The 26,255-nt window shown below is 38.8% G+C and overlaps 1 long non-coding RNA gene across 1 annotated transcript; it reads right to left on the bottom strand.

Moving 5' to 3' along the window:
* Window positions 1-9,211: 9,211 nt before the first annotated feature.
* LOC139192233 (uncharacterized) lies at window positions 9,212-10,298 on the bottom strand. Its single transcript, XR_011576224.1, has 2 exons — window positions 10,244-10,298; window positions 9,212-10,117 (listed from the first exon to the last, which is right to left on the bottom strand). It is a non-coding gene; the product is annotated as an uncharacterized lncRNA (long non-coding RNA).
* Window positions 10,299-26,255: the final 15,957 nt, after the last annotated feature.

Genomic DNA, 26,255 nt, shown 5'->3' with positions numbered 1-26,255 from the left:
GAACGAGCCTTATATGCGTGGAAAGCTACGGATGTCTATTTTCTGGAGCAATTTACGGATTGTTAATCTCATTTTGCTAGAAAACGTTATGGGCATTGTAACACTGAAAGGTCAGAAAAGGGCTAAGCAGATTTGGCTAATAAAAAGAGAAAGGCAACACATGGGCAAAGGAAACACACACACATGGGCAGAAAATGGGTGGATTGTTGGCTGAAATAATGAAGAACATGTGTCTGCAAATGCAAAGGAAAAACACACACACATGGGCAAAGGAAACACACACACATGGGCAAAGGAAACACACACACTTGGGTAGGAATTGTGGGTGTTTGGTGGTTGAAATGATGAAGCATGTGTGTGTAAATGTAAAGGAAAACATGGCAGAAAGTGTGTGTGTTTGGTGGTTGAAATGATGAAGCATGTGTGTGTAAATGTAAAGGGGAAACATGACAAGTCACACCCCCACAAGATGCACATGCAAAGGAAATGGAGTGGTCCTCTCTCAAGCCTATAAATACCACCTCCCATATTCATCAACACAACAGATTTTCTCCTTGCTTTGGCCGAAACTTCCCACCACCATTCTCTCCTTGCTTTGGTGCGAAATATATAAGCACACAAATTAAACCCTCTTTTTATCAAATGTAGTAAAGTATGTAAGTAGGGATCGTTCTAAACCGGGGATTAGGAGGGCTTGCTAAAACCTCTAAACTAACTCAAAAACATAAAAACAAAGTTAAAAACGTTTGAATAGACTTAAAGAACTCAAAACAGGTTCACAAGACTCAAAATAACTTAAAGACACTCAAAACTGCCTAAAAACACAAACTAGGCAGTTTCTGACTCTAGCACAACTTTGGACGAAATTTGGGTTTTGACTTGACTCAAAACACTCTAAAACACAAACAAACAAATTTTAAACACTTTGAAACAAGAAAGTAAAAGGGGGATTTTAGTTTTGATGAATTTGAAACAAACAAACAAGTTATAAAACTAGGAAGATTGTAAAACAAATTTAAGAAATAAGATGATGGATGGATTAGTTAGAGGTCCGTTCTTCACACATGACACACTTGTATATGAATTGATTTCCAATTGCTTTTCAATAAACTATGATGCTCAACACCCCAGATTAATTAGGTACGCTTAAATTAATCCTCAGATTTTCCTAATTTCATTGAATTGGATGATTGCATACAACAACCCAAAGCATTCCCCACAAGTTCGCTACATGAATTGCATAATAGAGATACAAGCAAGAATCATTAAGTTCTATAAAAATCATAAGCATTGACGAAACACTTGTAACTATGAATTGCATGAAACTTATGCCAAGAATTCAATTAACGCGATTGTGATAAACAACCTTCACTACTTATGAATATAAATTTGTAACGATTAGGTGAAACTCATTTATATTCTAGCATCTAATTCATGCATGAAAACTAAGTATGCATCCTTAATAAACATACAAGAATTAGTTATGAATAAAATAGATAATTGAATTGCAATCACAACTTATCAAATCACAATTGGAAGAAATCAATTTAAATCTCAAGCATGTTCATGGCTTCAAACTTCCCCCTAACTAAATAGGGGTTTAGCCACTCATACTTACAAAGCAAAGATAAACAAATTTAAACATTGAAAACAAAAGAAAGAAAACACCTAAAAACGCTCCAACAATCCAATTTGAATGGCAAGCACGCCCAAGATCCTTCTTCTTCTCTTTGTAGCGGCACAAGGTGTGGTTTGATGGATGAGTGGTAAATTATGGTGGTGGATGGATATAGGTGGGTTATGGTGAAGGGTGGATGGGTGGATTGTGTTCTCTTTTGTTTTCTTCCCCCTTGTTATGGTGAAGGGTGGATGTATTTATAGGCTAGGGAGAGGACCACTCCATTTCCTTTGCATGTGAGCTTGTGTGGGTGTGTGTTGGCATGTTTCCTCTTTACATTTACACACACATGCTTCATCATTTCAACCACAAAACACACACATTTTCTGCCATGTTTTTCCCTTTACATTTACACACACATGACCTCCATCATTTCAACCACAAATCAACCCATTTTATGCCCATGTGTGTGTGTTTCCTTTGCCCATGTGTGTGTGTTTCCTTTGCCCATGTGTGTGTGTTTTTCCTTTGCATTTGTACACACATGTTCTTCATTATTTCAGCCAACAATCCACCCATTTTCTGCCCATGTCAAACTATCCATGCCTTGCCTTTCTCTTTGTGTATGTGCTGTCCACGTTTCTGAACCTTTCAGTGTTACAATGCCCATAACTTCTTCTAGAAAAATGATATTAACAATCCGTAAATTGCTCCAGAAAGTAGACATCCGTAGATTTCCACGAATATAAGGCTCATTTTCTAATTCATTCTGAGCTGTTTGTAACATGCTTTCAAAGTCAGCTAATCTGCACAGGCAGTTTTGACGAATTTGTTACTTAATAATTCACTTGTGCTACTTTTCTTTTCTTTGCTTGATAAATCACACAAAATACAAAAACATAGTAAATAGCTCAAAAATGTAAGGAACTAACTAAGAAAAGACAAGTGAATTCGAAGTAAAAATATATATAAATATGATCCGATCAAATACCCCCACACTTAACTTTTGCTAGTCCTCGAGCAAAACAAAGAAAACAAGAACAAGAAGTAACAAGAAAAACATTAGCTTCCCCCTATGTGACCCTCATAGAATTTCATTCGAGAACACAAATCAACAAGAACCATAGCTAGCATCAAACAAGCTAATCCAAGTTCATCTTCCTTATTCAAATATTAGCAGTAATCTTTAAATCATCCTTGAAGTGTAGTGTGTGAGATAGCCATGCTAATGCAATTTCAAGTTTATATTTTTAAAATCATCATATGCAAACTAGCGACCTTCTCACGGGATATGCACTCAATCACACATGTGTTTAGTTTTAATGTGTTTCGCTCAAAAATTCAAATGTGAAATTTCTACCATAAGCTTGCATAAAGATCACTTCTCCACAGTCATAATTGCAAAACTTAAATCAAGAGGACTTTTATTGGATGTAATGAGGTTTAGGGATATGGTTATTGAAACGATAGAATAGGAAAACACAAGTTCCAAGCTACATTGCAAGCAATTCTTTTCTTTAGATTTATAAGAACTCAAGCTCTCCAGCAATTCTTCTAGCACCTCCAACCACAACCTTAAACTGAAACTTTAAAAACTTTTTATTTCATTTGTATACAATCTTTCTTTTTCTTTTTCTTTTCTTCTCTTTTCTCTTTTTTCTTTTAAATACAAACATGAAATACCCTCACACTTATTCTTTTGCCAAACACCTTCAAAGTACTTCACAAACGTTTCTCATAAGACAATCTCGCATTGCTCGCTTGGAAAGGGTAAGGAAAAATGTTTCAGGTATAAGGGTAGACATATCTGGTGATAAGAAATAAAAGGCTCAACATACACGGCTCAAATTGGCAATCTAATGATATCATTTTTATTTGGGAAACATGGTTATTTGGGCCATAGTGGTAAACCTAATGCCTCTATCATTTCCAAGTTCATGCAATCAATGACAAACATTTCGAAAGATCGTTACGCAAGTTCTAGAGATGTATCTCACATAAGTTCATCACACATGAAAGAATAGGAGTGTATGAAAAATGCACACACTTTCAATAGGCTCAAAAACTCACATAGGATGTATATGGTCACTAAATTCACATATGAAGCTTTAAGTCATACTTTAGTTTCACATTAACAAGGCTATGTGCATTTGGTTTTTCAAAGATGATCAAACATGTACAAAACTAACAAGAGAATTAGGAATTTCACAAAACACATGTTAACTAAGTTCTTGATAATCATGATTCAAATTTGATCTAATTATATCATTGGGTCGGGAAACTAACAAAAATCTAATTCAAAACAATAAGGGAAACAAGACAATATTTTTGGATTTATAAATTTTCCGATTTTTTTTTAATTTAATTTAATTTTTTTTTAAAAGAAAACAAAACTAATTAAGAAAACAAAAAGCAACAACATGGAAACAAATGAAACTCGTTCGTAGTTGAAGGTACAAAAAAAAAAAAATTTCAATTTGGTCATTTTTATACTCTTTACCCCCAAACTTAAACTGGACATTGTCCCCAATGTCAGAAAACACTATAATGCAACAAAAAAAAAAAAAAAAAAATAATAAGAAACAAAATAAAGCAATTGGACTGAAAACTTCCCTAGTTTGCAGTAAAACCAAGCGATGACCCCCCAAGCTAAAATTCTGCAATCAACTTCAAGGGTGGAAATAACAAAAAATTCCTGCAAAGAAAAGAAATAATTCAGTTAAGTAACGCAAGAAAATGTAAAAAAAATTGCAAACGAAAAATTGAAAATCACGATAAAAGACAATGAATAGAACTAATAAGTGATCATTGATCGTGCTTGTTGACTTTCCACAGCTTTCCTCTTGAACGGGGTGACACTTAGCTTTTTACTTGCAAGTGATGATTTGATGATATTGTACGGCGAAGCTTTGCTCTTTGGTGATGTTGCAGTTCCTTATTTGTTCTCCAAGCAGATGTGGCAGCTTCTCTAGTTCCTCAGCTCGGACTCCTTCCGCTGGGATGATTGTGCAAGCTGCATTCTTCTCTGCTTGTTTCTTCTGTACGTTGTCTCCACATGCTGTTGGTATCATTTTCGCTTGCCTTATCTGTTCTTCAGGTAGATGTGGCAGCTTCTTTGGAAGTACATCAGCAGTGGAAGACGAGTACTCGAGAGCAATTTCTCCATGTCCTGCAGGTTAGAACAAAGACAAGGAAAAGGACATGGAGAATGCATGATATGAGATACTCTTGCTTTCAACCTTTATGATATGAAATACTTTTGCTCTGGATGGGCTGTTTGCAGGGGTATCCAGGGAATGAGGAATACAGTGTGACTCGAGAGGGTTCTTTGGGAATGCATTCTCGGAGATGAAAAAGTGCTGAGAGGGTGTGCCTTTGCTGTGGAAGGCGAAGGTAAATACTTATAGGACTTTTCTTCACAACCGGAACTATTCTCTCACTCATTGTCGGCAGCCGGTGGATGGATGAATAGTACAAATTACGCGCTTTCTGACAAAGCTGCCCGTAATTTCCGCAAAGCAGATTCCTGATTGATATCTGGAATTGGCGCTTCGAACTCTGAGCATCGTCGATTGTAGAGGTAGCATGTGACACGTGCGGATAAATCTGGAAAAGAAGATTTGCCCGTGGGTTGAAGCCCAGCTTTTGAGAAAGCTAGCGTGTCTTTGACTGTTGAATTTCCCTCTTCGATTTCTGAATTGGTGCTTCGACAAACTGCCCGAGATTTTCGCAAAGCAATTTGCGTGTGACGAGTGACGACACGTCTGGACAAATTGATCTTTTGAAATCCGGGGTTCGGCTCGTGGTTTCTGAGCAAGCCCAGCCTTTAAGAAATGAAACGCCTCTTTTGAGAAAAGAATCCGGCTTTTGAGAAAGGAGCCCCGACTCTTATATTTGCGAGAGGACGCTTCTCTGAGGAGCGCCTCTTTGATTTCTTCTTTTTATAGAGGCGTTAATTTTGTTCCATAACACACTTGAGCTCCCTCCTGTAAACTTCCAAAATCTTAATCAGTCTGATCTCTTCTTTCTCAACACTTTCAGAAAATGTCTGGCCCTTCCGATCGCCGTTTTGACTTGAACCGTGGTGAAGAGGCAGCCCCGCCTTCACCAGACAACATATGGCGCCCATCCTTCATATCCCCTACCGGTCCCCTTACCGTAGGGGATTCGGTGATGAAAAATGACATGACCACTGCGGTGGTGGCCCGAAACCTTGTCACCCCCAGAGATAACAGACTGCTCGCTAGACGATCTGATGAATTGGCGGTTAAGGAGTCTCTGGCTCTTAGCGTGCAGTGTGCCGGTTCCGTGTCCAACATGGCCCAACGCCTATTTGCCCGAACCCGTCATGTTGAATCGTTGGTGGCTGAAATACAGAGTCTCAAAGAGGAGATTAAAGGACTCAAGCATGAAAATAAACAATTGCACAAGCTCGCACACAGCTATGCCACCAGCATGAAGAGGAAGATTGACCAGATGCAGGACACCGATGGTCAAATTTTACTTGATCATCGGAGGTTTGTGGGTTTGTTCCAACCGCATCTTCCTTCGTCTTCTGGGGCGGCACCGCGTAGTGAAGCTCCAACTGATCAACCTCCGATACCTCCTCCTTCCGTGGCCCCGCCGACTGCTGAAGCTCCGCCGACTACTGAAGCACCACCTGACCAATGAATGTTTATTAGTTAACACATCATTGTAAAATATTTTTACTTTTATGTTTTTTTTTTTTTTTTTTTTTTATGTATTATTATTATTATTATTATTATTATTATTATTATTTTTAAATATGTAAATTAATGTAAAAAAAAAACTTTGGTTAACCTTCCCCCACACTTAAACTAAATAACACAAACTCACAGAAATCAACCAAATAACACAACTAACTAAACAAAACAAAATGAAAGCAGTAAAGATAAGGGTGTAAGAATTCAAATCTGATTTGGTTAGCGATTCCAAAGTCTCCCTTCGTTGAATGCTTGGGTTGCCTCCCAAGAAGCGCTTGATTTAACGTCTTTAGCCGGACGAAACTTTCCTTTAAACTCCCATCGGCTCCAAAGCATGAAATTTATCTTTTAATGGGAGGTGATACTTGAAATGATTCGGCAATGGTTTAAATTCAAGAGTGGGTGCCTGAATCATCAAAATCAGAAAAATGTTAGTATAAATAAAAATTAAAATTGGAGAAGATGGCTTACTTTATTTTTCCGACATAAACTCAATGACAAACACCACATTTTTGAACATTTCCGGGACTTTGAACTTGGCCAGGTTTACTATGATGGTTGTGGCTTGTCCCGGGTCATCAAACTCAACTGCTTTGGGCTTGATTGTCTCATGCACAGCCTCTTGGATGTATTCTTGATATGCTTCAACCACTTCATTTTCTTGAATCCCTTTTCTTGGTGTGCAAGGTTCTTTGAACATTTCAATACCATCGGGAACTTGTTTTGGTGCACCAAGAATTGGGATATCACTTTGCACCTTTGGAAGAGCTTCCACAATGTGTTTTTCACTCTCTTTGATATTTGGAATCAAAAACCTGCAAGGACAAAGGACATTCGGTGGAATAATGTTAGAATGAAGTGAATTTAGAACTTCCTCACCTGAGTTGGATGACATAGGGATTTGAGGAGCTTGCAGCAAAAATTCTTCTAAACTGCCCAGGTCGTCCTCCTCCTCTTCTGCTTGCAGCAGCAATTCATCCATGTTCGGGTTGTGTTTGGATGGTTCTGGGACAACTTCATCCTTCATGTCACCTTCCAAAGTGATGGCTTCATCGATTTCACTTTCTGCCTTTGAATTTGCAATGTTTGAGTTGGAAAGTTCACTTTGATCTCGAATCTGTGCCATGAATTCCACAATCTGCCCAACTTGCATCTCCAATTCGTCCACTCTTTTGACTCGGTCTTGCATCTCCTGGTTTCGATTTTCTACTCCCTGATTCAAAGAGGTGAGTAACTTATTAAGTGTATCATTATCCAAGGACGTACCTGAATTGAATTGGGTTGATTGTTGTGGTGGCTGTGACGGTTCATATGGCCACTGATAGAACTCTTCCGATGGCGGCAATTGTTCTTCTTTTCGTAAACCCTGCGCTACAGAAATTAGTCCTTCAAGAATTTCATTATAATTCATGGGCATACTTTGATTTGATTGGAATTGTTGTGGGGAATGCTGTGGTGGCTGCATAGGTCTTGAATAGAACTCGTCTTGCTGCCAATATCCAGCTTGTTGAAATTGTTGAGGTTCATCCCACATATAATCTGAATTACCTCTCCAATCTGAATTGTAAGTGTTGGAAAAAATGTTGCCTCTCGATTGGTTATGGCCTTGATATCCCCAAACATCTTCATTTGCATAAAATTGAGGACTTTGATAACCTTGCCCATAGGGCACATCAAATGTAGGGACACTTGGCATTGTGGTCCGTTCGGCATTATGAGTCAATTGAGCAGTGAGTTGTGCCAATTGAGCTTGAATGGTCGCAAGTGCCATGTCTCGCTCCATTTGTACCTAAAATCAAAGGAAGAAAAATAAATCAAATATCAAAAGTAACACAAAACAAGGAAAACAAAACTAAGTCAGAAACTAAAACAAAAACAAACTAAACAAAAAGAAAAGAACCAAGGGATTAGCAAAGTTTGCTAATCCCCGGCAACGGCGCCAAAATTTGGTGCGAAATATATAAGCACACAAATTAAACCCTCTTTTTATCAAATGTAGTAAAGTATGTAAGTAGGGATCGTTCTAAACCGGGGATTAGGAGGGCTTGCTAAAACCTCTAAACTAACTCAAAAACATAAAAACAAAGTTAAAAACGTTTGAATAGACTTAAAGAACTCAAAACAGGTTCACAAGACTCAAAATAACTTAAAGACACTCAAAACTGCCTAAAAACACAAACTAGGCAGTTTCTGACTCTAGCACAACTTTGGACGAAATTTGGGTTTTGACTTGACTCAAAACACTCTAAAACACAAACAAACAAATTTTAAACACTTTGAAACAAGAAAGTAAAAGGGGGATTTTAGTTTTGATGAATTTGAAACAAACAAACAAGTTATAAAACTAGGAAGATTGTAAAACAAATTTAAGAAATAAGATGATGGATGGATTAGTTAGAGGTCCGTTCTTCACACATGACACACTTGTATATGAATTGATTTCCAATTGCTTTTCAATAAACTATGATGCTCAACACCCCAGATTAATTAGGTACGCTTAAATTAATCCTCAGATTTTCCTAATTTCATTGAATTGGATGATTGCATACAACAACCCAAAGCATTCCCCACAAGTTCGCTACATGAATTGCATAATAGAGATACAAGCAAGAATCATTAAGTTCTATAAAAATCATAAGCATTGACGAAACACTTGTAACTATGAATTGCATGAAACTTATGCCAAGAATTCAATTAACGCGATTGTGATAAACAACCTTCACTACTTATGAATATAAATTTGTAACGATTAGGTGAAACTCATTTATATTCTAGCATCTAATTCATGCATGAAAACTAAGTATGCATCCTTAATAAACATACAAGAATTAGTTATGAATAAAATAGATAATTGAATTGCAATCACAACTTATCAAATCACAATTGGAAGAAATCAATTTAAATCTCAAGCATGTTCATGGCTTCAAACTTCCCCCTAACTAAATAGGGGTTTAGCCACTCATACTTACAAAGCAAAGATAAACAAATTTAAACATTGAAAACAAAAGAAAGAAAACACCTAAAAACGCTCCAACAATCCAATTTGAATGGCAAGCACGTCCAAGATCCTTCTTCTTCTCTTTGTAGCGGCACAAGGTGTGGTTTGATGGATGAGTGGTAAATTATGGTGGTGGATGGATATAGGTGGGTTATGGTGAAGGGTGGATGGGTGGATTGTGTTCTCTTTTGTTTTCTTCCCCCTTGTTATGGTGAAGGGTGGATGTATTTATAGGCTAGGGAGAGGACCACTCCATTTCCTTTGCATGTGAGCTTGTGTGGGTGTGTGTTGGCATGTTTCCTCTTTACATTTACACACACATGCTTCATCATTTCAACCACAAAACACACACATTTTCTGCCATGTTTTTCCCTTTACATTTACACACACATGACCTCCATCATTTCAACCACAAATCAACCCATTTTATGCCCATGTGTGTGTGTTTCCTTTGCCCATGTGTGTGTGTTTCCTTTGCCCATGTGTGTGTGTTTTTCCTTTGCATTTGTACACACATGTTCTTCATTATTTCAGCCAACAATCCACCCATTTTCTGCCCATGTCAAACTATCCATGCCTTGCCTTTCTCTTTGTGTATGTGCTGTCCACGTTTCTGAACCTTTCAGTGTTACAATGCCCATAACTTCTTCTAGAAAAATGATATTAACAATCCGTAAATTGCTCCAGAAAGTAGACATCCGTAGCTTTCCACGAATATAAGGCTCATTTTCTAATTCATTCTGAGCTGTTTGTAACATGCTTTCAAAGTCAGCTAATCTGCACAGGCAGTTTTGACGAATTTGTTACTTAATAATTCACTTGTGCTACTTTTCTTTTCTTTGCTTGATAAATCACACAAAATACAAAAACATAGTAAATAGCTCAAAAATGTAAGGAACTAACTAAGAAAAGACGAGTGAATTCGAAGTAAAAATATATATAAATATGATCCGATCAGAAAGCTACGGATGTCTATTTTCTGGAGCAATTTACGGATTGTTAATCTCATTTTTCTAGAAAAAGTTATGGGCATTGTAACACTGAAAGGTCAGAAAAGGGCTAAGCAGATTTGGCTAATAAAAAGAGAAAGGCAACACATGGGCAAAGGAAACACACACACATGGGCAGAAAATGGGTGGATTGTTGGCTGAAATAATGAAGAACATATGTCTGCAAATGCAAAGGAAAAACACACACACATGGGCAAAGGAAACACACACACATGGGCAAAGGAAACACACACACTTGGGTAGGAATTGTGGGTGTTTGGTGGTTGAAATGATGAAGCATGTGTGTGTAAATGTAAAGGAAAACATGGCAGAAAATGTGTGTGTTTGGTGGTTGAAATGATGAAGCATGTGTGTGTAAATGTAAAGGGGAAACATGACAAGTCACACCCCCACAAGATGCACATGCAAAGGAAATGGAGTGGTCCTCTCTCAAGCCTATAAATACCACCTCCCATATTCATCAACACAACAGATTTTCTCATTGCTTTGGCCGAAACTTCCCACCACCATTCTCTCTAATTTCAGCCAAAAACCACCCCTAGCCACACCACCCATCAATCCTAAACCTTTCCATACCATTCCCCATCCATTCTACACCATAAAAACCACCCAAAACCGTCCAAAACCTCTAGTGCCGCTGCTTGTAAGGAAGGAAAGAGAAGGAACATCTTGTGCCGTGCCTATGCCCAAGCCTTGGGAGTGTTGGAGCGTTTCTAGGTGTTTTCTATCTTTGTTTTTAATGTCTAAATTTATGCATCTTTGCTTTGTAAGTATGAGGAACTAAACCCCTTTTAGTTAGGGGGTGATTCAAAACTATGTTCATGCTTGCAATATGATTTGATTACATCCAGTTGTGATTCATAAGTTGTGAATTCAATTTACTTATCCGTTCGTATAAAAATTGATTTGTGTATGTTGGTTGAGAGTGCACGCTTAATTTTCATGCATGAATTTGACGCTAGAATATAAGGGAGTTTCACCTAATCGTTATGAACTTATATTCACAAGTAGTGAAGGTTGCTAGTCACAATCACGTTAAGTAAATTCTTGGCATAAGTTTCATGCAAATCATAGTAACGAGTGCCTCGTCAATGCTTATGTTTTTCATAGAACTTAATGATTCTTGCTTGTATCTCTATTATGCAATTCATGTAGGGAACTTGTAGGGAATGTTTTGGGTTGTCGTATGCAATCATCCAACCTAATAACTTGTGGAAAAACTGAGGGTTAATTAGTGCAATTCACGGTTAATTTGGGGCGTTGAGTATTCATAGTTTATCGAAAAGCAACTGGAAATCGTTTTGTATGCAAGTGTGACATGTGTGGAGAAGAACCTCCTAACTAGCCTTCCATCCATAAGTTTCATTCAAATTCATTTACAATCTGTTTTGATTCACCCAAATTTGTCTAAGAATCTGTTTACTTTGTTCTTGTCTTAATTTAATTATTTTCGTCCAAAATCAACCCCATCTTATTTCTTTGAGTCATATTAATTAGAACTTGTCTTAGATTATGTTTTTAAGTGTTTTAGTCCATTAGAAAACCAAAATTCGTCCAAGTTTGTGTTAGGTGTTCAAAACTGCCCAGAAAGTGTTTTTAAGGCACTTTTGAGTGTTTATTTGCTGTTTTGAATCTTTTTGTTTATCTTAGTATTTTAAAGTATAGTTTTGCATTCTTTGAGTCTAGTTTAGTGTTTTAAACTTTGTTTTTACGTTTTCAAGTCAGTTTCCAAGTGATTTAGCAATCCCTCCTAATCCCCGGCCTAGAACGATCCCTACTTACTTACTTTACTACATTTGATAAAAAGAGGGTTTAATTTGTGTGCTTATATATTTCGCATCACCCTGTTGGTTGGATGAGCCATCAACATACAGACTCCATGCTGGGGTTGTTGATTCTATCTTCTAAGCTTCCGATGGTAATGAAGCTATTGCTTCAGGTGTAGAAGCAATGTCAACAGGATATGTGAAGTCGGCGATGAAATTTGCTACTGCTTGATCCTTTTCGGCTGGTTTTGGTTGGTAGGAGATGTCAAACTCACCCAATGCTATCGCCCATTTGATCATTCGCCCAGACGTGTCAGGACTCTAAAGTATCTGTCGAGCAGGGTGATTGGTAAGCACGATGATGGCGTGTGCTTGGAAATAAGGGCAAAGTTTTCGAGCAGACATGACCAATGCTAGAGCTAATTTCTCAATGTTGGAGTATCATGTCTCCGCATCTTGTAGGGCCTTGCTAGCATAGTAGACGGGCCGTTCGACACCACTGTCATTTCGAATAAGAACAGAACTGACTGCTGAAGCCGAAACCGATAGATAGATAATAAGAGTGTCACCAACTTCTGGTTTGGAGAGCAGAGGGGCTTTACTCATGTACTCTTTGAGGTTCCTGAATGCCTTGGCACATTCCTCCGTCCATATAATGTACTTCTTATTTCCGTTAAGTGCTTTGAAGAAAGGAGCACATCTGTCTGTGGCCTTAGAGATGAATCTAGTTAAGGCTGCCACCTTGCCAGTAAGGCTTTGGATGTCTTTTAAAGTTACTGCCTCTTTCATGTCGAGGATTGCTTTGATCTTCTCGGGGTTAGCTTCAATGCCTCGTTGGCTAATCATGAAGCCTAAGAATTTGCCAGAGCCCACGCCGAAGACACATTTGTTGGGGTTCAACCTCATTCGATACCTCTTTAGAATGGTGAAAGTTTCAGATAGGTTGGTGATGTGTTGGTCAGCATGTTTGCTCTTGAATAACATATCATCAACGTAAACTTCCATGCTCTTCCCAATCTGTTCGGCGAACATTGAATTGACCAGTCTCTGATAAGTTGCTCATGCATTCTTTAGACCGAAGGGCATGACTTTGTAGCAATATAGTCCCCTGTCAGTAGTGAAGGCTGTGTGTTCTTGGTCTGAGGGGTTCATGAGGATTTGGTTGTATCCTGAATAAGCGTCCATGAAGCTCAAGAGGTCACACCCTACCGTAGAGTCTATAAATCTATCAATGAGAGGAAGGGGGAAACTATCCTTCGGGCATCCTTTGTTTAGGTCGGTGTAGTCGACACACATTCTCCACAAGACCTTTTGAAGCAGGAGACTTTCCTTGGTCGGATTTTTCTTAACAAGGACAACATTTGCTACCCATGTTGGGTAATTGACTTCACGGACGAAGCCTATGTCCTTGAGTTTTTCAACTTTTGCATTCATCGCCTCGTATCGTTCAACATCATAAGATATTCGCTTCTGTTTTACTGGTTTGGTCTTGGGATTAATACTCAAGTGGTGACAGATGATATTGGGAGAGATGCCCGGCATATCTTTATATGACCAAGCGAAGACCTCGGCGTTCTCTTGCAAAAAGGAGATCAGCGACAACCGAAGGGGTAGTGACAAAGTGGTGCCAATCTTCACCATGCGATCTGGATGGTCTTTGGAGATAGAGACATTATCTAACTCTTCAGCGGGTTGTGCTTGCTGGGTGAATGAGTCATCTCGAGGGTCGTCGGGTTGACTGTTGCCATCATGAAGATCCGAGTTGGCTTCATCTGGACTAGTCTTTACTACCTGGTTATGTATAGAGAGGGTCTCCTTGGGGACAGGTAGGTGTTGTTGCTTAACTGAAGTGTTGTAACATGATCGAGCACTAAGTTGATCTCCCCTGATGTATCCATTGCCGAAAGGGGTTGGAAACTTCATCAACAACATATGTGTGGATACCATGGCCTTGAGATCATTGATGCCTGTGCGCCCAAAGATGACATTGTATGCCGTCGGGCAATTGACCACTAGGAAGTTAGTGGTAATAGTAGCTGTGTAGGGGCCTGTACCAATGGTGAAGGGTAAGTGTATACTCCCTAAAGGTTGCACGATATCGCCAGAGAAGCTTATCAGAGGAGAAATCGAGCTATCGAGCAAGTGTTCAGCTACATTAAGTGCCTTGAAAGCTTTAGCAAACATGATATTGACTGAAGCACCTGTGTCTATCAGGATTCGTTTCACATCAGGGTAGAAACATATTGGATCCCAGTTAGGTTTTTGATACTTGCCTCCCCTGATGTCTTCCACGTGAAACACTTGATGGCCATGTCTCAAAGTTCGTTCACTGTTTTTCATGGCCCTATTGGAAGATTCAGACATGGGTGTGCTGCCGCTTATGGAGTATATCACATTCACTTGGCGTTGGTTACGGTTATCCTTTGGAGGGTGAAGGAGGAACTGATCAATTTTTCCTTCACGTGCCAAAGCTTCGATATGTTCAAGGAGGATGATGCATTTCTCGCCGTCATGGCCATCTAGGAGATGCATTTCTCGCCGTGTTCTTCGTGGACTTGTAATCTGGCTGCCTTGGCTTTGGCTTTGGTATCAGGTAAGCTATACTGGGGTAGATGGCCGCACATGTAGCGTTCAAAGGTGTGTATGTCTCATACCTCGGGGTAGGGCCTGTCTTGACACGCGATTAGCCCAATGCGTTGACTGCCTGGGGATTGTGACGATATACTGAGTTATCGCGATAGTGCCCCTTATTCTTTTTATTAAAATGAGATTGGTGAGGATGGAAATCTTTCCTTTTGCCCTGGGATTGATATGTCTGCTGACTTGGCGAAGCATTAAATGAGGCCGAGGGGTGTGCTGCTACCGTTTGGAAGGTTGAGGTCTTTTCATTCGGTTGGATCTGGCCTCCACTCCCTACTTGCTGATAAGGGGTGACTGTAGGGGGTTTCCCTTGATATGTCCTTGCCTCGGCAGAGGCATGGTTGTAAGCTTGTGCCATCACCTCAGAGTAAGTCTTCCAAGTGTTGGCATTGATCATGTACTTAAAGAAACAGTCACGTAAGCCTGCCGTGAAGACCTTGAGGGTGGTCTTGTCATCTGCCTCAACGCAGCGGGAATACTCATGGCTGAAGCGGCCAGCATACTTTCGTAATGACTCGTCCGGCTTCTGGCGAATAGTGTACAAGTCACCTGCGGAATGCAAGCGATCGGTCTGGAAGATGTGTCGAGAGACAAACAACTTCCTCAACTCTTCAAATGAGTCTACCGTCTCAGGTGGAAGACGGCAATACCAGTTTAAAGCTCTGCTAGAGAGGGTGGAGGGGAAGAGAAGGCACCGTTCTTCATCGGTGTGTCTCCGGTATACCATGGTGGACTCAAAGAGGTTAAGGTGTTCAATCGGGTCTTCCCTTCCAGTATTGAGTTGTAAGTCAAGCTTCTGCTTTGTCTTCGCTTGGAGGGGGTGTTGAGGATCCTTCTTGTGAGGGGGCCAGGCCTGGGTTGGTTCCAGTCAGGTATCTCGGCTTGACGTTCAGCCTTCAACTTGTTTACTTCCTCCAGGAGCTGTAAGACGAGGGGGTCTTGAGTGGAGTCATGCATCACTGAAGTTTTCTTCCGTAAGTCCCCATCGCCTCTTGGAAGTAGGAAAGTTTGATCAAGATAGCATGATTTTTCCTTGGACTCGTCACACTGACTCCTAGAGTGAGTATGTCGGAACATTTCCGAGTCCCCTGTACCTTCATGTTCTTCTGGGACTTGTTGCCCATTCCCTAGATTAACTGCTGGCCTGGGTTATGGGAGAGGACCGAGTCTTTCAGAAACTCTTGGGTCATTGATCTTTGAGCTTATGTGGATGGGATTCTCCCGACGTTGCTTTAGGAAGTCTCGACAATCGCGATAGACGGCTTTTGATCCTTCCACTCCTTCTGTGAGGAGGTGCTTTCCTTTACTCCTTCTGCTTCGGGTTGAAGCAGCTGGGTTGAGAGAAGTCTCATGTTGATTATCACATTGATGTGTAGCTCGATCCCTATCAGGGATATCCGTGTTGGATATCGGTGACCCTCCATGTTGGGGGGCATTCAGATGATTGTTGACCTCAGCAGGGGTGATAGGAGCATATTTATGCGACTTAGTTGGCTTGTTCTTATGCATTTATGTCATGTCTCTTTAGTTATTTTAGTGTTTAAAGTCATTTTCGTGTGTTTTCAGATTTTAAGTACAAAGTAGGCAAGAAGAAGCATTTTGGAGCATTTTGGAGCAAAATGGAGCTTGGAATGCATGTCACATATTTGGAACCAAGGTTTGGACGAAATTGAAGACTTAAAGAGGCTAAGAATGTGAAGAATTAGTGTACAAAGGATCATGAACTCAGCCACAAAAGGACACACATCCTTGCCATGCAATCCACATAGCATTCCCTTTGGATTTTGCATGCTTAATCATCCTTGTCCCCTAAAATATTTCTGATTTCATGCCTCAATACACTCAATTATCACACTCAATTGCTGCATACCTCTTGTTCCCTTCACCCATCAGATTTCACACAACTATCACAACCATTCCATGCACCAATTGATGCTCATCATCCACATTTGGGATCCAATGCTGTGTGCAACACATGTTGCTGCACCTTTGACTAATTTCTGAAACATTTCACCTCCCCTTTTCATTTCCATCCAATAAACACAATCATTCATGCTCCCTAGCTAAAATACCACTCCATTTTACCCTCCATACTTTGCATCATCGCTCCATTTTCATCCTTGGACCATTGCACACCACAAATTCACCCTCCTTGCTGTGCATTTTCCCCACTGCCCAATCTGATTCTCTAGGGTTTTTGGGGCCTATATATACATGTTTACACCCCTTGGCAAAGGGTTCACACTCTCATATTCACCATTCATCACAGAAATTCGTCCATACTCACCCTAGGCAGCAAAACACCCCAAAAACACCATTCTAGTGCCCAGAAAATATCACAGCCACTCCATCTTCTTCCACCCTTCCACCACCAAACACTCCTCCACACTCACCATAAACCTTTCCATACCATTCCCCATCCATTCTACACCATAGAACTACCCAAAACCTGTCCACAAACCAATCTGCCACAAGCAAGGGAAAGGAGGAATCTTGGATGCACTTGCTGCCAAGTTGGAGCATTCTAGGTGTTTTCTTTCTTTGGATTTTAATGTTTAATTCATGTAATCTTTGTTTTGCTTTAAGTATGATTGGCTAATTTCGTTTTGGCTAAGGGTGGATTCAAAACCATGATTATATATGTGAAATAAGTTGATTACTTTCAGTTATCGTTGTATAAGTCGTGAATACAATTTGCTTAACCGTTTGATTTAGAACTTATTCTTGTATGTTGGTTGAGAGTGCACGCTTAATTTGCATGCTTGAATTTGATGCTAGGATATAAGTTTGTTTCACCTAATCGTTATGAATTTATATTCGTAAGTAGTGAAGGTCGCTAGTCACGATCGTGTTAAGTAGATTCCTGGTAAGAGTATCATGCTTTTCATAGTTACGAATGCCTTGTCGATGCTTATGATTTCCAAAGAACGTAATGATTCTAACTTGTGTCTTTATCATGCTGTTCATATAAAGAACTTGTTGGGAATAATTTGTTTGCGATGCATATTCATCCAATTCAATGATTCTAGGGAAATCTGAGGGTTAATTTAAGCGGACCTAATTAACTTGGAGTGTCGAGATTCATAACTTATTAAATTGATAACTGAAAATTGATTTAGGTTGCATATATTTCATGTGTGGAGAAGAACCCCTTAGCCATTCCATCATCCATTGATTATTCACAACTTTGTGTTACAATCTGTTTTCCTTGCAATCTGTCCATTTAGTTCATTTTCGTCCAAATCAATTCCCCATTTATTTTGAAGTCCTAGATTAGTTAGAAAGTGTGTTGGTTTATGTTTTTAAGTGTTTTGGTACAAGTTAAAACCCAAATTCGTCCAAATTGGTGCTTTTTGTTCAAAACTGCCCAGAAAGTGTTTTAAAGGCACTTTTGAGTCTTTTAGTTGCTGTTTTGATCTATTGGTTTATTTTAGTATTTTAAACGTGAGTTTTGCATTCTTTGAGTCTAATCTAGTGTTTTAAACTTTGTTTTTACATTTCTAAGTCAGTTTTCAAGTGTTTAGCAATCCCTCCTAATCCCTGGTCTAGAACGATCCCTACTTACATACTTTGCTACAATTGATAAAAAGAGGGTTTAATTTGTGTGTTAACTTATTTTTCACATCAAGGGGCGACGTGCTTGTGTGCTTGAGCATGCCTAGCCTCGTGAAGCATCTCGAAAAGTTTTTCATACTGCTTCTAGTGGACCTCGTTCCTCATCCCTATCTTGTTGTTCTGAGCTTCTAACTCATCGACTTTAGCTTGAAGAGTAACTCTATTTCCTTCCTGCTTTCGTTGCTTCATACTAGGTCCAATGGGGGTGTCATTCTGTGTGGTATGGCTTCTTTTGCTCCCCATGTTGGAGAGAGATGTTTGGCCAAAAGAAAGTGTACAAGCGGTGGAAACCAGCTTAACAAAGCTGAAGAGAGTGGGAGTAAGTGTTTTTCCCACAGACGGCGCCAAATGTTGATGCACAAAATCAGCAAGGACTTTGGTACAACAGAAAGTGTCAGGTTTGTGACCTTCGCTTGGTTGCTTCGATCACAAGTGAAGATAAGTACGTAAATGATTAGGGACAGGGAAGCAAACACAAGATGTACGTGGTTCACCCAGATCGGCTACGTCCACGGAGTAGAGGAGTTCTCATTAATTGTGAAGGGTTTACACAAATACATAGGTTCAAGCTCTCATTTTGTGAGTTCTAGTGAATAGTTTAGTACAAAATGACATTAGAGATTATTGTGGGAGAATGATCCCTATTTATAGAAGAGAGTTTCTAGTTTTGTTCTAACATTGACACGTGTCGTGTTGTAATTGGCTTTTGATGTTAACACGTGTCAAGCTGTGATTGGCTTCTGATGTCGACACGTGTCGCATTGTGATTGGCCTCCTGGTTGAAGGGAAGCTCTTCTGGGTCATTGACGGTATAACGTTGACCGGTGCTCAGTAGTTTCGGGATTGGTCAAGTATGGTATAAACAAATGTGTTAATAGTTTGCATATGTATTCAAATGTTCTTACTTGTTATTAGTTAGGACAAAATTTTTCCTTCACCTAGCATAACTCCCATTATCTTGCCTGTCGAGCAAGGTTTGTTGCTGCGTCTTCTGCGATATACGTTTATTGTTAGTTTGAATGGCGCCTTTGTAGGGCCTTTATTAGGCCTTAAGACTCACAATCAAAACTAACATGAATCTAAGCGTGCTACTATTCCTTGTGTCTAACAAATTGTTTACTTGGTTGTTCAGTTAATCGATTTCTTGCGCTACAAGTCACTTTCACTTCTTGGATTATTAGGATTGTTCACAGATGGGTTAAGTCTATATTAAGTTATTTTCTTGCCTTTATATCAAGGATTTTCATTTATAGTGTTATCCATTCGTTCACAAAGGCATTCAAGGTCATTCAAGTTAATTCCTTAATTATTAGCTTAGGCGGATGGCAAAGAAACAAGAGTAATTAGTTTAACAGGGTTAATTATAACTAACACTTGAACGAAATTAGTTAAAAATGACATAAGGTTTAATTCAAGATATAGAAATAACATATTTATTCTACGTACATACAAATTAAGGAGGTTTGGGAAAGATTACAACCTTGTTGGGCAAGGTTCATCCTCTTGCAAACACCTCTCCTTGTATTTGATAGTGATTGAAATCTTGAAAAAGGAAATATAAACGAGGTTTACTAAAGGGATTTGATACCACAACAAAGGGAATTGTAGCAGAGCTTTTAAAACTAGATAGAACAGAGCTTTCTGTGGTAGACATGTGACTTGAAAGGGACAGGGATGAACAAACTAAAGCTTTTTCAAGTTTTGCTGTTGAATGTATTAAGAGTTGCTTGATTGATTGGTTAAGAGAGAGACCTATGCTTGTACCCTTTATAGCTTTTATAGACTTTTCTAGCCTGATTGTCCAAGTCTTCCCTTTTGGTTATGGCTTCCAGACCACGGTAAGTCATCATCAGTCTTTAGTAATTACATACCCATGCCATGAAAAAGTACTTTTTGTTGAGGGTGAGCTACCCTCTACTACTTGTCATTTCTGACATAGGCATGCTGCCTATTAACTGCTAGAAATGATTTTAAATTCTTCCCGGGCTGCCACCTGTCCCAGCCCAATTTCTTTCTAATTTTGGCATGCTTAGGCCTTTAATTGTATTGAGTCCACCATTAAATATCCACCCAAACAGTGCCCCCTTTAATCATTATTAAGTCTGCTAATCAAGAAATTGATAATAATCAAAATTAAATGTTTGCAGAAACTTGGTATTAACGCCTTTTAACTTAGCCATTTTAAATAAACCTTTACACTAACTCACGATTTCCAACGTTAACTACCTGCCTATTATATAACTTCCACTTTACTCTTTTTGGCCATTACCTTTAATAAGCTTAATTCTCAGAGTCACCAAATTCTCTCAAATTTTCAATCTTTCCTAGATTTAGCTTTAGGTACTTCTTCATCATTTGATTTTAGTAATGGCTCCAAAATCACGCTCTGCATGTGAGTCTGGAGAAGGCATCGCCATTCTTCATCATCATCTCAATGGTCTTCATTGTCCTCGGGCTAGTCTCAACCTTTCTATTTTATTTTTTGAAGATAAGGCCCACTTATTGGGACCTGCTTAGACTACCAGAGTCTATGTTGTTGTGGAAAACAACATGTCTGCCAATGAATGGTTCACCCATTGCCCTTATGAAGTTGAGCAGGGCATTTCTGCTATTAAATGGTCCAATTTAAAGGGAAGCTTTCCTTCCATGATTGATGCTGCTTGATCAAACTGGGTAGACGAGATAAAACCCATATAGAAGGAAAAATGGATGGCAAATGGTATTTATGAGCTAATCATGATGTCCAAGGTTATCATCACCATTAAGCATGAGCTTCTGTCAACTGCTCTTCTCTTCTAGAACAATGGGACCAACATTTTTTACTTCAGCATCAGTGACCCCAACTGTTATTGACATGGCTCAGGTGTTCGGGCTCAGGCCGTCTAAGAGGTGCGTGGACATTACTCATGACTGGTCTTCACCCTCTCAGCCAACTGCTAAAAGCTTCGAAACCTCACAAGACATTGTGAGCTTGGAGTATGATTCCACCACTTTCAAAAGTTATAAGACTTCCTTTACAGGTTTCATCCCTTTTGCCAAGAAGAATTTATGCCTGCCATCTCCTTATGCTGACACAGCCCAATAACACATGTACTTACTCTTTTATTGATTGAATAAACATATGTTCCCCAACAAGGCCAAGGGAGTAAAGCTGGAGTGGATCCATTTGGTGAAAGCCCTGCACTCTTATGGTTTAGATTTGGCTCTAGCGATACTTGCCCAAATTTTGGGCTCCAAACCTGGACTTTCCTGAAGGAGTAGCTCCTGCCCCAATTCTGGCAAAGGCTCCAGCTACCAGCCACTCAACTTTCTCTTACCTCTACTTCTTGAAGATCTGTAAAACCAGAACTGACCTGGAGTAGGGTGCCTCCATGCTTAGGAGGTATAGTTGGTTCTCATACAATCTTTTCCAAGATTTATTCAAGGCAGATACCAACAGATTATGCAAGGAAAAGTTTATCAGCTGCATCTAGCAAAGAGATTTAGCTTGGGGAATGAGGAATGACTGAGCTGGCTGTAAACGTGGGCTGAAGGTGTACCATCCTAACTTCTTTGGTAGACAACTAGGATTCAGGCAGACTATCCCAGTTCTTTTCTTTCATTCGGTCCAGTATGGAACCTATTATCGCCTCCGATTTCCTTTTGAGGCCACGTTTTGGGCAAGCAGGCATAGCTTGGAAGTGATGAGTAAAATTTCCCACAAGCCCACAACCCTCAATTTTGAGTGTAATGCTCTATTTACCACTTGGTGGGAAGTGAAGTGGTCCAACAAATATGGTGGGGACATCAGAGAAGCTCATGACAGGCTCTTCAGGCAAGTTTTCTTTAAGTTTCTCCTAAAAAATGAATAACTTGATAGATGGAAGAAGGATATCAATGAGAAAAACCAACTCTTATTGATAGGTAACTTATCTTTCTATTCCCTTCCTTTAATTATATGATCTTTATCAATGTTGATCTTGTTTTCCTCATCCTAGAGCCCAAGGCAATCCTGATGAAACAATCATTGGGTAAGAGAAAGAAGAGGTTGCTGATGCCTTAGTCTTATAAGAAGCCGCCACTAAAGCTGCTAGGCAAGAGGAAGGCCCAAGCCAAGCTCTTAGATAAGTTAAAAACATCTTTGAGATGTTTAGTGAATCTGAGACAAAGGCTACACCTAAGGCAGAAATCAGGACATCTCGTCTGACCAATCCCAATGTGGTTGAGTCATCTAATTTAGAGCCCAATGAGAGGTCCAAGGCAAGGCATGATGCCCTGCCCCCAATAACTACTCCAACTAGGAAAAGAACTAGGTCCCAGACATCTCAAACCTCTTGATTTTTTGCTGCTCTTCCAGCTAAAGCAGGTAGAAAAAAATAGAAGTATACCAGTAAACACTTTTTCCTTAAATTTTCCCATCTACTCACTTCTCGTAGATATCAAACTCACTGCTTTTTTTCCTTATGATTAGGACATGCTACTAGTAAAAAGCTTGACTCTTCTCCCAATGAGGTAAAGGATAGTGAAGAAAGACATCAAAGTGACAAGGAAGTTCTGTCCAAGATTTAGGAGGAATTAAAGGTAGGTTTTTTTTTAACACTCAATATCTATTCTCTTTTCAAATTTTAACCTTTCCATATTGACCCAATTGGTTCTTGCAAAGCAAGCTTCCAAGGTAGAAGGCATCTCTCAGGAAAAACCCTGCTCACCTCCAGCCAGACCTTGATGTGAAAAATAAGTTAACACACAAATTAAACCCTCTTGTTGACAATTGTAGTATATGTATAAGTAGGGATCGTTCTAAACCGGGGATTAGGAGGGCTTGCTAAAACCTCTAAACTAACTCAAAAACATAAAAACAAAGTTAAAAACGTTTGAATAGACTTAAAGAACTCAAAACAGGTTCACAAGACTCAAAATAACTTAAAGACACTCAAAACTGCCTAAAAACACAAACTAGGCAGTTTCTGACTCTAGCACAACTTTGGACGAAATTTGGGTTTTGACTTGACTCAAAACACTCTAAAACACAAACAAACAAATTTTAAACACTTTGAAACAAGAAAGTAAAAGGGGGATTTTAGTTTTGATGAATTTGAAACAAACAAACAAGTTATAAAACTAGGAAGATTGTAAAACAAATTTAAGAAATAAGATGATGGATGGATTAGTTAGAGGTCCGTTCTTCACACATGACACACTTGTATATGAATTGATTTCCAATTGCTTTTCAATAAACTATGATGCTCAACACCCCAGATTAATTAGGTACGCTTAAATTAATCCTCAGATTTTCCTAATTTCATTGAATTGGATGATTGCATACAACAACCCAAAGCATTCCCCACAAGTTCCCTACATGAATTGCATAATAGAGATACAAGCAAGAATCATTAAGTTCTATAAAAATCATAAGCATTGACGAAACACTTGTAACTATGAATTGCATGAAACTTATGCCAAGAATTCAATTAACGCGATTGTGATAAACAACCTTCACTACTTATGAATATAAATTTGTAACGATTAGGTGAAACTCATTTATATTCTAGCATCTAATTCATGCATGAAAACTAAGTATGCATCCTTAATAAACATACAATAATTAGTTATGAATAAAATAGATAATTGAATTGCAATCACAACTTATCAAATCACAATTGGAAGAAATCAATTTAAATCTCAAGCATGTTCATGGCTTCAAACTTCCCCCTAACTAAATAGGGGTTTAGCTACTCATACTTACAAAGCAAAGATAAACAAATTTAAACATTGAAAACAAAAGAAAGAAAACACCTAAAAACGCTCCAACAATCCAATTTGAATGGCAAGCACGTCCAAGATCCTTCTTCTTCTCTTTGTAGCGGCACAAGGTGTGGTTTGATGGATGAGTGGTAAATTATGGTGGTGGATGGATATAGGTGGGTTATGGTGAAGGGTGGATGGGTGGATTGTGTTCTCTTTGGTTTTCTTCCTCTCTTGCCTTGAGTTTGCATGTGGGCTTCTTTGCATGTGTTTATCCTTGCAATTACACACACACATTTGCACACACAAAAGCCCAAAACGTCCATCCTCATGTCTCCATGTTTGCACCATCCAATCTTAGCCCAAAAATGCTCCACAATGCTCCAAAATGCATCTTCTTGCATCCTTGGCCCATAGAACCTACAAACACACAAAAATGGCTTAAACTACTAACATAACTAAGAACTAAGAACATAAATGCACGAAAACAAACATACTAAGTCGCATAAATATGCTCCTATCAAATTCCCCCACACTTAGCTTTTGCTAGTCCTCGAGCAAAACAAAGAAACAAAACATAAGAACAAAACAAAACCTAAACCTTCCAATATTTACCTTAGGGATTTTCAATGCAACATGACATGCAAAAGATCATCATAACCACATATTTTGGCCTTCCCTACCCTTGAGCACATACTTAATCATAGTCACCACATACTAGTTCACATATAACCAATTAAAACTATGTTTTGAATGTAGTAACATGCCTTAGAGAATCTGCTCAATTCCTTACAAGATACACTCTTATTTTCACTCCGATTTTCTGACTACACACCCTACACTAGGTGTATGTGAGAAGATTGATGTAAACATGAAAACGAACACTCACATATGTTTATAGCAAAGAAAGCAATTTTTGGAGTTATTAAGCATGTATAGATATGATCTCATGACTGGAATGCTACTACTTAGATGCGAGAACCAGGGACACCATATGCTCGTACCAATCCCAAACTCCACATATTGAAACGCATAACACTCAAGATTGAAGTTAAGGGTTGTAACGGGGTTAGGGGTGATTGGCTAACAATGAAAGGTAAGGAAACAAACGTTTTTAAAGCATAATAAGCAAAGTAATGAAATTGATGCTTAGAATTCCCTTTGAATGCAGCAACTAACTTTAAACACAAAGGGGTTATTCATTCAACTTTTTAGGGCCGATTTCAACTATAAACAACACTTGTGAGTCTTTCCTCACTTATTTCAAACTCTTTTTCTTTTTTTTTTCTTTTTCTTTTCTAACCCGTGCCTTATTACTTTCTTTTGGCACACAAAACACAAAAATCTCATTCCCCCATACTTGTTTTCTGCATAAAAACAATCAAAAGGAATTCATTTTAAGTCATGCTTCATTATGCTTTAAAAACAAGGGTATGGATAGTCCTAATCTAGGCTAGGTAAGGGAAATGTGGTTTAACAAAGAAAACAGGCTAAACAAGGCTCAACGGGGTTAAACTTAAACAAATATGCACGGGATAAGCTTTTTGGCTCTAGTTCACTACACAACTTCATCTTGAATATGTGTTATGCAAATCAATGTCATGCTTTGAATGGAACGGGCATAAGTTCTAGTATTTGGAACTAAATGATGAAACGCCTTCTAAGTAGCAACCAAGCAAAGAATGATGAGATCATGCAACGACTTTAGAAAACAAAAATGCACAGATTAATAACTCTCCAAAGAACGTATTAGGCTCAAGTCTCTCAAGGTTGTAGTGTTAGTTTGAGTTCCTTCCTTCAAGCATGTTACAAAAACTGATTTTTTTCTTTGTGATTACATGTGAATTCGTAAACTATAACTATAACCAAGCATAAATCAAGAGCATATCAAACTTCCATCCATGTTTATAACTTTCTTTAACAGTCATGCAATTAAAAACCAAATCCTCATTATTTGTGTTGGAAGGTACCCTAAGACACAAACAAACACACAAAAACAACTCTTTTTGGCTTTTTCAAAACAATTTTTTCAAATTTTTGTCAAATTTTCGGATTTTTATGTCAAAACATACTAACATGCTTAAAAACACACTAAAAACACTTAAAACAGCAAGAAACAACATTGTAAGTGATAGGTGAATAAAATCCCACGAAAATCAT

Source organism: Malus domestica, chromosome 15 (assembly GCF_042453785.1).
Source record: "Malus domestica chromosome 15, GDT2T_hap1".
Taxonomy (NCBI): Eukaryota; Viridiplantae; Streptophyta; class Magnoliopsida; order Rosales; family Rosaceae; genus Malus; species Malus domestica.
This window is presented reverse-complemented; position numbering and strand designations above follow the sequence as displayed.